Consider the following 12,303-nt stretch of genomic DNA (forward strand, 5'->3'; position numbering starts at 1 on the left):
GTGGGTTATCAGCCATGCAAAGACTCACATAAAATCTTAGGGGTGAACGCTTTCAATCCAACACAGCATTAAGTGAGGAGTTCCTGAAGGCTCTCCAGGAAGGAATCACATTCCTCCGTTTTGATCACTTTATATATCCTAGAGGACAACAAACCCAAGGAATCCTGGCATCTGCCTCTCACTAGAGGAGGTCCAGCCCGCCCACAGGAGGTTCCATGCTGGAGTAAAAGGTGTCTGCAATAAGGATGTCTCAGCTTCAGAAGGGGATTTGGGTATTTTCACAGCCTCTCAAACCCTCCACATGCAGCTGCCTGGATGATGACTTGTGGGGCTGCTGCTGGAGGTTCCCAAGCTGGAGGGAAACACAAGAAGAGGCTTCTGCTCACCTTTTCAGCTCTCCAAGGACCACAATAACATCACCTCAAAGCTTATGCCATTGTTTGGGACTGACACCTGGGAAATGGGATCATTTCCCCCAAATAGTCCTTGTTGCTTGATTTCCTGTTTTCTGGACCCACCTACCCCCACTGAAGGCTCTCCAGAACTTTTCTGAGGGGTTTCCTTCCAAGCCTTGGGCAAACCCCTGACTGTAGTCAGCTCACGCAGGGATTCTGCCCACAGCAGCTCCAAACCACTCACATTCCACCTCCCTCAAACGTGGTGAAAACAATCCTGGAGAGGGTCCTTTTAAACAGCTTCACAAAGTACTGCATGACCAATATTAATTGTTTTTAGAAATGAGCCTGCTGTGCTGAATCCCTCGCTCATGCTTTACCAAAACTCTGCAGAACCCCAGTCAGCAAAGCTGTTTCAGACACTCACTGTGCCAAGCAATGGGGTCACCTCCCATTCAAACGAAGCTCCCTGCATATTTCAATTCCTGCCACTGGAATATTTCCTTACATTTACAAGATATCACCTCACTTCTTCCTTCCCCTCTTCCCGTTTTGCCACCTCCCTCCACACTTTCCATGAATCCAAGCTGAGTGACATTTCATTTCTAACTCTCTCCTGGTAAGATCACAGAGTAATTGTTTTCTATTTCTTCTCTGATCATCTTGAGTTAACACAGGAGATCAAGGAACCTAACTTCAGTTGTGACTATACTGGGAGGCATCAAGAAAGATATTTCTATGGAAACAAGTTGTTCAGAGAGAAGCCAAATGATTAATTAACAAGTTAGACCAATTGGGAGGAAAAATGCAGAACAAAATTCAGGCAATACATTGAGACAGTTAAAAGAGGGGGATGTTAAAGGTAGTGGGGAATAACTGTCAGTTAGAAAGAACAAAATTAATGAGCTCACTAGAAAAGGATTTAGAATTTAAAATAATTAGATGAAATTGAGGGGAAAAAAGGTTAACAAAACCAAAAAACCCTGAGAAGGAACTCCATTGGTTGAAAAGTATTTTTCCAGGGGCAAAGACTGAAACTTTATTATCCATGACACAAGAGAGATTGGACAAACTGCACATACTTGTATTGAAGGGGGAAAGATGGATGAGCAGAAACAGTGTGTCACTATTTTTCCTCTCTTGTGACAGGAGTAAGCTTAATAAAGTCTTTAACATTTATTAAAAAGAGGAAAATAATATTGTTAAATGTAGACTCTTGGATATGCTGAAATGCTGTTGAGGTGAAGTCAAAACCTAAACCCATCATATTATAGAAGTGACATTTGTTACCACTCTGGTCTTCTGTCAGAAGGCAGATGTGTGAGAACAGAGGTAGGAGAAAATAAGCACATTCAGTGTCCCCCTGAAATTAACAATTTTTTTTTTTTTTTTTTGCTGAAAGTCAAGATAAAATGGTTTGGGTCCAAATAATTCGAAAAGCTCTTGGAATCAAAACCATTTAGATGTGATTTTCCAGACTTCACCATCAAAATCTAAAAACATGATTAAAAACTTCTAAATGGTTTTCATGTTATTTTCTCCACCTCCCAATGAACTTTGCTTGGCTGCTTGCACTGGGACATTCCAGTGAAACCTGCAGCAGATAAAGCATTATCCCATTTCCACGCTTATTTTCACAGAGCTGAACTCTAGAAAATGCTGCTATGTATCCTAACAGGATCAGGTCAGCATTAATTCTAATTTTTATATCTTCCTTTCTAAACCCAGCCTTCCATTAAAAGGTCACAACAACACAAAATAGTTTTAGGAATTACCCATACCCTACCCACCCTTACCTCTTCTGGAAATTCCTGCAAAATAAAACCCAGGGAGAATTTCCCTTCTAATACAAGAAAACAACTGAGATTCAAAGATAAGCCCTTTTTTAAAATGGAAATGTAAAATTTCCTGGTTATTCCTATATCCCTAAGAAGTAAGTGCCTTCATATGGCTGTTTACCTGCTCCTATGATAATCACAACTACTCCTGTTGTTATGAAAGGAAATATTGTGGAATTGTTGCTCCTGGAAAACAACACAATCTTGCCTCAGCCAGCAGGTGTCAATTGATTTGATCTTTCCTCCTTTAAGTTCTGATGCCCCAATTTCCATTAAAATTGTGTAATCTGTTTCTCATTAGAGCAGGTCAAATCTCAAGCTGGAATTAAGCTTTTGCCTTCTGTTGTTAAAAGTTAAGCATTTTTTAGAGAGGAAAACACTATGCTATCAGGATGAATTCCAGGGATTTTCTCAGGAACTTTTAGGGTTTGACTAAACAAATTGAAGAATTCTTTCAGAACTATTGAAGTTCCTGAAATGTGGGTGAGAGAATGCTGGCAACAAAAACCATAACTTCTTGTTTCTTAGATTCACAGACCCTTTAACATGAAAAAGCTCAGGAGAAATGGGTGCATGGAGCTGTAAATCCATGTCCAGCGTCCATATCTAGGAACAGAGCATGGAGGAGTTTATTTAGTGCAGGGAATGGGGTACCCAGAGCAGAATCACAGCTCTGAGCCCCTGCCAGCCACAAAAACGAGCAGAGTAAGCACTTTGATTTTCTCATCACTGAACTACTTCTATATCAAGAGCCACTTTAAAGCAAAGGTGACATTGAAGACAGAGCCACGGACACTTCTGAAGTCTCCAGATGAATGTTTAAGCTGCAGAGCCTTGGCCAGGGCTCTGGAGGAGCAGAGCAGAATCTCTGCTCCAACCAGACCTGCGCAAGGAGGGAAAGCCCTGATCGATAACACAGCCTTGGAGGCTTCTTTCATCTCTTTCTTCCAAAATCTAGTCCATGCTTTGGATAAATATAACTGGATTGAAAGCACACTGCAGAAAAAGTTTGAGTTAAAGTCAACATCTGACCGCTGAAGCTGAAAAAACCAGTTCTGCCTAGGTTGCAGAAAAGAAGAAAATATTGCTTGTAATCTCTTACATTTCCTACTCCCCGTATTTTCACTAAAGGGTTTTGTAATCTCTGTTGTTTAAATGCATTTCTAGGATCATAACAGAACTTGGGCTTGGTTTATTTATGGTCCAGCAAGAGCAGGCTCTTCATAGAGGAATGAATAAGCTGCTGAAATGGTCCTGAGGAAGCTTTTAGATTGCACCTGCTTGTATTTGGACCAGAGATGTTTGGGAATAGCTGACTCTTACCTCTGTGCACCACACAGAAGCACTGTCAGTAATGCTTGTTTTTTAATCAAAGTAAAATAATTTCAGACATGACAAAATGTTTTTTCAAGCAAAGCAGTCCAGCTAGAATCTGCTACTCTCCAGAGTAAATTATTGAGACTAATGTTCCTTAGAAGGAAACTCTTGAGGGTTTTCATGTGAGGAACAAATCTAAAAGAGTGAGTCCCCACATAACCAGCACGTGTCCCAGGCATCAGTGAACACAGTGTCCTGCCTTGGACAGTGGTGGTCATTGCCAAAAACATTCCATGATGTGGGAGAGCCAGACAAACACATGGGAGCAGGCAGAACATCACAAAATGTATGAAGTTCCTCTACGTAATATGTGTGGAACTGTATGGAAAAGAAAATATCTTCTTTCAACTGCTCCCACACACAGATTTGGATTCACAAAGCCTCGTTCCACAGCCTGCTGGTGGTGCCCTGGATGGGAGTTCCACAAGCCCTCACTGCTGCTGTCCAACAGGGATGTTTCACATGGAGGGAGAAGCTGGGGACAGAAGCAGCTCACCGGTGTCTCAGCCCTGAGACACAACCTGCAGTCAGTGATGTCCTCTGTCTCCTGGAGGGGTTCTGCAGGCTGGGCACATCTGAGGACCTCATTCCTGCTCAGAGGGACTGTCAGTTCAGCAGCTCATAGAGAACAAACTCACCAGGACATTTTCAAGTGTTTAAATGAATAAACCCAGACTGCCCACTCTGTGTCTTGCCATTCCATTCACCCAGGCATGAATGGGTGATCCATTCTAAAAACAACACTTGAGAAATAAAACTCTTTGCATACAATAACCAACAGGAACCCCTTCTGTGCTGCTGTGTCCCTCTGAGCAGTGTGGAGTTGCTCACAAACCCACCCTGAGCTGTTCCCTTCTCCAGCAAGGGCAGTGTGAGCCAAATGCCTTGGCATAAACAGGAGCCCTCCCTGGTGCAGCCCCACCATTTCACCAGGGTTTGAGTTTGGTTTGCAGGGAAACAGTGTCACAGAGGGAAATTCCTCAAGAGACTGCAGTGTGCACCATCCCTGGCTGAGGGGGTGATGTGACACAGAGAGGGACAGCTCAGCCCTTCCCCTGGAGATCAGACACTGCTGGGGACCAAGACTGAGCGAGATGGGATCTGTGTCCAAACCTGCATCCTCTTTCAGTCATGGCTCTTGAAAAACAGTGAGTTCTTTCCTGACCAGAAAAGCAGAACACTACTTTGTGCTTATCTTTCTTCCTATCTTCATTATATCTCAGCAAAGTGGTTGGACAGGGCATTCTTCAAAGGCCCAGTGGATGCTCATTCCAGCAACAAATCAAAGCAGCTGGACAGGTCCATTTTTTGCCTATCAGCCTAATTTTATCAGATTGATTTTGCACATGAAAAGACAGTTTCTGTTTCTAACAACCTGTGTTAACAGCTCAGGAAGCAGCAACAGGCAAGTGCCATCTCAAAGATTGTCCTGAGTTTCTCTATCTGTGCCTGCAGTCAGACCTGGAAATCCCCTGAGAACAGGTTTGCTTGTGAGTGTTTCCAAGAACTCCTTGCTTTTGAGCTGAATAGGTGCCAGAGAAATAAAGAAATCTGAATGTCAGAGCTTGGGTCCTGAGTTATTACCAGTGGTGTGGCATTGCCATCAGTGTGAGCAATGGGAGGCAAAAGAACGTGGAGGGTTTTATTATCAAAGAGCAAAGAGCAATGTATGGTGACTTGTGTGTCTAAGAAGCACTAGAATGTATAAACTTTGGAATTTTTGGCAATTTATTGGTGAAATTGAATTATAGAATAGTAAAACCTGAAAGGTAATCAGGATTTTGATAAAATAATGATTAAAACGATGTAACAAATACTGGCTTGAGTGCTCCACAGTTTGGCCATGGTCACATCCTTGCTTCATTATTTGCAAAGCCATAATTTTGTCCAGATGAATAATTGGAGACCAAAAGATCTTACCTGCAGTTTTGCTCTTTGTTATGAGCAGCAAACACCACAATGACCCTGTCCAGTTTGCATCCCCCCATAAGCTGAAGCTGTTTTCAGAGGTGTTTCTCAAACATTAACCAATCTGTTTCCAGGAGTGTGACAATAACAGAGTAAGAAAAAGTAATGGTGGTCTATTTGAGCCAAATAAATGATTTTATGATGCGCTTGATCTCCTGGCTCAAATTTATCATCAGCAAATAATTCCTTGGAATCTTTGAGAAAATATCTCTTTTCTATTCCTGTGGGTTTTTATATGTGCTCATTTCTATGACAGATGCTTAAAATTTTCATTTGAATCACTGACGTTAGCCAATGGTAAACTTCTCAAAATGCAATGGTTGTTTGGGAGAAATAACAACCAAAAGATTTTGATAAATAGCCTCAACAGATTCCATAAATATATGTAGCATTTTCATCTGAAAAGCAGCACATATTTGGCTTTTTACTCCAGCACTTTCAATGAGAAGATGATGTCAAAGGGAGCAAGAATAAAGCAACCAATGAGGAGGGGAAAAAAATAAAAAAAAAAAGGAAACTGCAGATCAGTATCTGTAAGGCAAAGTGTAAAATTGCAGTAGCAACTTTCAAATCCATTTTCTGAGTGTACAAGATGTGCTGTCTGGTCAGGGAGCTACAGAGGAGCTCCCCTTGCAGTCCTTCCATGGATTGTGACAAGAGCTAAGGAACAGGTCAACATTCTGAGTGCTTTAAAAATAATTTCCTTTGCAGCAGCTCTAGAAAGTGGAAGTACCTTAGAAAGATGACAGTGCTGCTTTAATCACGTATCTCATTTTTACAATAGGCCTGGAATTGATGTCAAATCAATTTAAAGGCAACATAAAAGCAGATTCATATGCTATAGTAGGCTTAGCCTCCTTAATAGACTACAGTGTATCTCAGCAATGCCTGGGAGCTTGTTTTATTCTCTGCATGATAATTGTTTACTGTAAGATGAGAATAAAGTTGACATATAAAACCAGCTTTTAAAATATTTTAGGAGTATATTAGAGCTCTGGAGATAAATATTTAACATAATAAATATCCAATGTCCAGCTCTCTTGTCTATCACAGGAATTGATTTCCCCTCTTTCCAGCACCCACCTGTACTGACCTAAAATGCTCTGTCTACTGAAGTCTTTCAGTATATTCTCAGTATTATACTGAGAAGAAAATACTGAAAGACTTCATTCATGGCTGGATGGAAAATTCACTCCCCCTTCCTAAAATTTAGTTCTCTAAATACACAAAAGGACACTAAGCAGGGGAGACAATACTGTCTCTACTATCAAGAGAGCCTTACCAGCTCAGAGTGGGATGGGATGCTGGCACATTCTTCCTGTCCTCCAGGTCCCAGAAAGCACTTCTGCTTCCACACTCAACTGTCCCAGCTGCTGGGAACCAGGGCATGGCCAAACCCCAGGTGGGGCAGCCCCTCCTGCCCCAGGCATGGGGACCAGAGCTCCAGGACTGACTGCAGGCCCTGAGCACACTGCCCTCCCTGCTCAGGGCTTCAGGGGGGCTTCCAGCAGGGTAAATATGATGAAATGTGTGCCATGGGTGCAGAGTGTCTCTCGTCAGAGCCTGACTTGTGTACATAACTGGGGCTGACCTCCCCTTCCCCAGCGAGGCACTCCTCGAGCCAGAGATCTGTCGGGCGTCACCAGGCCGCTCATTTGACGCACTATTTTTAAATAACTCACAAATATTTAAACAACATTTCTATCAGCATTACATGTTTAGAAGACATCCAGGAATGTCAAGAGTACCCGAGCTGGCTGGCCCACTTTGAGCAGAGCCCTGCAGCAGTGCTGAGCTGTGGAGTGGCCTGCAGCTCACACTGTGCACAGCCCTGGCAAGCAGCACGGAGCTTTCAGCACCCCAGCGAGAGGGCTGGTGAGACACGCTGGGAATGCGCTCTGGGACTGCCTCAGACACCCAGCCCTGGTGCTGGTTTGCTTGCGATTTCATTTGGGAGATAACAAAGAGCTCAAAGGCACTGCTGAAGACATCAATATCCAATTTTTGGTCCTTTCATATCTGTGACGTCCCTCGGCCACTCGCAGATGCTCTCCTGGAGGAGCTGGCAGCACCATTCTGGATAACAAAGCTTTGCTGGTTCTGAGAAAGGCTGCCAGCACCCAACCTGCTAACAAAGCTTTGCTGGGTCAGAGGAAGGCTGGCAGGACCCATTCTGACTAACAAAGCTTTGCTGGTTCTGAGAGAGACTAACTTCACTTCAGATTTCAGCAGCACTCAGTCCTTGCCTAAGACTGGAGCAAAGCTGGATGCAGCCTCCCATCACAGGTAGACCGGCACCAATTCTCATGTGTGTCCAGGCACAACACAACCCTTTATGGAGTTAAACATTTTTTCCTTGGATGGCTTAGCTGTGTAGGTTTTAGAGGACATGGAGCTGACAGTCTGGAGAATAACTGAGCCAGTGCTCCTGTCACACAGCAGCATGAAGACAAAAGCCAGGTGGATTTTAGTCCTCATTTAACGCACATTTAGGATACATGGCTATATCTTCCATAATATCTCCACTATCAGGCGATGGGTGTAAAGGCATCCACTACCCAGGCAATACTGCAAACCAATTTAATAATCAATTTCTGCTTTGAAAAAGGAGTAAGGCCAGTAAAGCTTGGTTTTAAGACCTGAAAGCCTTTGTGTTGGTTATTTTACCACTGTTATATCTGGCTATAAAAGACTTTCAGAACTCACCAGAAGAGTATTTCACACATTCTGAATTTGAAGAAGATTGCTGCTAAGATGCTCAAAATAGAAATACTGACACTGAAGCACCCAAACCAATAAAACCTGTTCATAAAAGCACTTCGCATCAAAAGACATTGATGTGCTTTGGCTCACTGAAGATTTCAGCAGCACTCAGTCCTTGCCTAAGACTGGAGAAAGCTTGGTGCCAGTAGGTTATTAGAGGACGTGGAGCTGACAAATTTTTTGTCATCTTACTGCAGGGGCTCCATACTGTTGTCTCCTTATCACAAAAATTCCATACCTTCTTGGTGTTCCTCATGGGCACCTCCTCAGAACACTGACTCCTTCACAAAGCAGCCACTGACTCCAGATCCCATCTCAACACCATTCTCACTCTTTTATAGCATGTTCTTCTCACTGGTCACAGCTGTGGCCTGTTAAAGTCAGGCCTGTTCCTAATCTTTGATAATTGGCCCAGCTGCAACTCCTTAGGGGTGAGATTACTTTCTGCACTATCTTTATTTTTCTTATAGTCTATCCCCTCCAACAAGTTTGCATTCCCTGTGTGAAAGGCTTTAGAAGGACCAAGAAAAAAAAATTTTCCTGTCAATATTAGGATGCCAGCACATGTAAACACCTGTGAGTTGTGCCCTGCAGAAAAGCAATTTCTCACTTTCTGTAAAACATCTTCATCTAATATTTTGCGTACTACATACCCATCTCAGTAAGATCTAAATCTCTTTTGCAGAGAAGACACCATCCCTGTGTCTGTCACTGGCAGAGAAGTGAAAGGATTCCAAACACCCTTCCCAACACGTTGCCAATACATACAAAGTGGGAACCCAGACCTCAGCCAGGCCAGAGGCTGGATGTGCCCTTTTCTGTGGATGCAAACCCTCCAGAAATGCATGGGTAGGTGTGTGCTGCAGTTCACGTGTTGCTAAGTTTAGGGACATTTACCTTTGCCCACAAAGCACTGGCACATATTTCTGTGACAGGAGGCTTTGCCTTGTCTCCCCACATTCAAGAATAACTATGGCTGTCAGGTTCCAGCTGGACACAGGAATGCTGTGCAGTTTGTGCTGTGGCATTCACACAGTCCTTACCTCTGATAATGGAGAGTGAGGGAGTGCCTGGGCTGACAGGACCTGATGGGTTGGTTTACATCAACACCACTTACTCAACTGCTCTATAACTTTTTGCAGTTCTTCTAAAGGAGGCAGGATAGAAAAAGAAAATATTCATACACAGCATCTTTGCTCCTCCACACAGATGCCCCACTTCATCTTTATGAAATAAAAAGAGCAAAAGGGAAAGAAAACAAAAAGGGAAGGACACTGCTCTGTTGCAACATCAAGCCAGCGTAAGCAGTGACAGCACCCACATGAAATATTTTACCATTAATGGCTCCAATAGAAATCTTTCTGGATGATCTATGGAAGCCCTGCAACCAGAAATAGTCCAAGCTTTGCTCAGCCCCATTTCAAAATCTCTGATGAGAGGGGAGTTGCCCTCACATGTACCATCAAATTTAGAAATCCATTTAAGTCCTTTTTGATGTTATTTGAATGATCACTTCTGAAAGGTTATAAAACAAAATGCAGCTAAGCCATATTTGTTTTTTCTGCAAGGTTTGGAAAGTGTAAACACTTAAATCATCAACAAAGTGCATATCATTCATATTCACCATACCTTTTAAAAGCATACTTAGCATACCGCTGAGAAAGATTACTCTGCTGACAAAAATCAAGTGTCTGGATTAATTTAAAGGAGTGCATTTCACAATCCATCATTCCAGAATAAGAGAACAAGGAACTGCTCAGTTAAATTAAATTGTGAGTTACTCTGGAACAAATTAAAGGAAATTAATCTTTGCACTGTGTCTAGTCCAGACGTGTAATTCGGGGCTGATGCCATTAAAAGCCAAATGGTCTAGCTGGGTTTCATAAAGACTGAATAATTTTACAACTAATATTTGTTTGCACTCTTGCACAACATGAGAAGCAGCAGGATTTGTGGCTTGTAAGATGAGCTGGCAGTTTCAGGCCAGTGCTCTTCAAGGACTTCTTGAAGGAGAGCAGGTGTGGGAAAGCAGCCTGGGAATGGTGGGGCAGAATGAAGAGGTCAGCAAAGAGAGAGGATGCTCCTGGCTCCCACCATGGCATGTTTGAACAGCAGGGCCCTCCCCAGGACACTCTGGTGGCCACCAGCGCTGGATTTGGTCCATGTGGGTCAGCTCAAGGGCTCTGTGTCACACCCTGCCAGCCCCAGCTGCTTCAGGGGGCCCTTCTGGGCTGCCAGGGGTTTGCTCTCTGAGAAAAGGATTTTATTTGATAACCCCAGAGCCCACATGCAAAGTACAGCTCAGCAGAACAGAGGATCTCCTGAGGAGACTCTAAAAACAACAGAGTAAATGAAGAAACTTAATATAAGAGTGTAATAAATGGTGACAATCAGTTTTAGCTTTGCATGTGTTACCCAAAGCCCACTTTAGTGTACTTTTACTCTTTTCCTTTTCTCGTGCCCCCATCTTTAAATAAGCATTTACTATCAACTGCCTCCTTAATTTTTACTTTAAATTTTCAGTTTCTTTTCTTTTTCTCTTTCCCTCACTCTCCATCTTTAAATAACCATTTACCATCAACTGTCTCTTTCATTTTCACTTAAAATTTTCAGTTTCTTTTCCTTTTCTTTTCTCCCCTTCCCCCCATCTTTAAATAACCATTTACTATCGACTGCCTCCTTAATTTTCACTTTAAATTTTCAGTTTCTTTTCTCCCTGGCTTTGTATAGATATATTTAATCTGAACTTTTCATAGCAGAAGAAAGAGTAGTTTGAAAAACAATGTTCCAATGGGATGAAAACCCTTTTATAACTAGTTACCCTTAAAAAGTAAATAAGAATATTATTGTCATGTACCTGAGAGTATTCCAGGGAAAGGATGAGCATATTTAATTTACATTAATTGCCCTAACTAAGTTGTTTAGGCAGTGTGGTGGCTCTGGCCAGCTGAGCACTGAGAACCTGAAATGTTTATTGACCTGGAAGGTTTAATGGCAGAGCAGGACTTCAGTCAGTGTGAAGCATTTCAGAGATCTCATTTTTCCAGGTGGGGCAGACACTGGAGGGAGAGTGAAGCTGAGTCTTTGGGCTGGAGCTGCAAGGAGACCTGCAGAGAGGCAGCAGTGCTGCTCAGGCTCCTCGCCTGCAGCCTGAGGTTGTGTAACTCTCCGAAATGCATTGCCTGCAGGCTGCTGTGCTGGGCCAGGCTCCTCTGAGCTGAGCAGTCAGCTCTGAGTCAGCTCCACAGCTCCTCAGCCATGCAGGGACAGCCACAAGCTGGGGCCTGAAGCTGGTTCAGCAAACAGGACAAGTGGATTTCATCCCTGGCAGCAGCAGTTCGTTCCTCTCTTGTGCCCAGCCTGATGTGGTTATCCCTGGTTGGTAAATCCACACACTAATCAGCCTGGGAGTTTCTATCTCCATAAATTCTGATTTCCAACGTGCTGTACCTCTCCATAGCAGAAGAGGCATTTTGGTGCCCCAGGTTCTACCTACACACTCCAGAAAGGACCACAATACAAGGGAAGGTGCCCCTCTGAAGAGCCCAGCTGTCCCCAGCATGACTTGGGAGGAATCTTCACCTTCTCAAAGCAGTGAGTATGAAGCACACTGCAAATCTTTACTTTCTTCTCAAGTGGTGGCTAAAGGTGCTAAGTCAGACAGGTGGCAAACACACAAGCATTTCCTCTGCTTGCCAAGTATCCCCAGCATGACTTGGGAGGAATGTCATGGGCTGGAGCACAGTTAGGTTAGGAAGGAACAAGGTGCATATCAGCTACATGGGAAGGTGACAAGTCAAGTTTGCATTCCCTGTGCGAAAGGCTTTAGAAAGACCAAGAAAAAAGCACATTTTCCTGTCAGTGTTAGGATACCAGCACACATAAACACCTGTGAGTTATGCCCTGCAGAAAAGCAATTTCTCAATTTCTGTAAAACATCTTGACCTGCTATTTTGCATATT

The sequence above is a fragment of the Melozone crissalis genome, unplaced genomic scaffold (assembly GCF_028551555.1).
Source record: "Melozone crissalis strain CALT ecotype California unplaced genomic scaffold, PUWL_Pcris_2 ptg000061l_1, whole genome shotgun sequence".
NCBI lineage: Eukaryota > Metazoa > Chordata > Aves > Passeriformes > Passerellidae > Melozone > Melozone crissalis.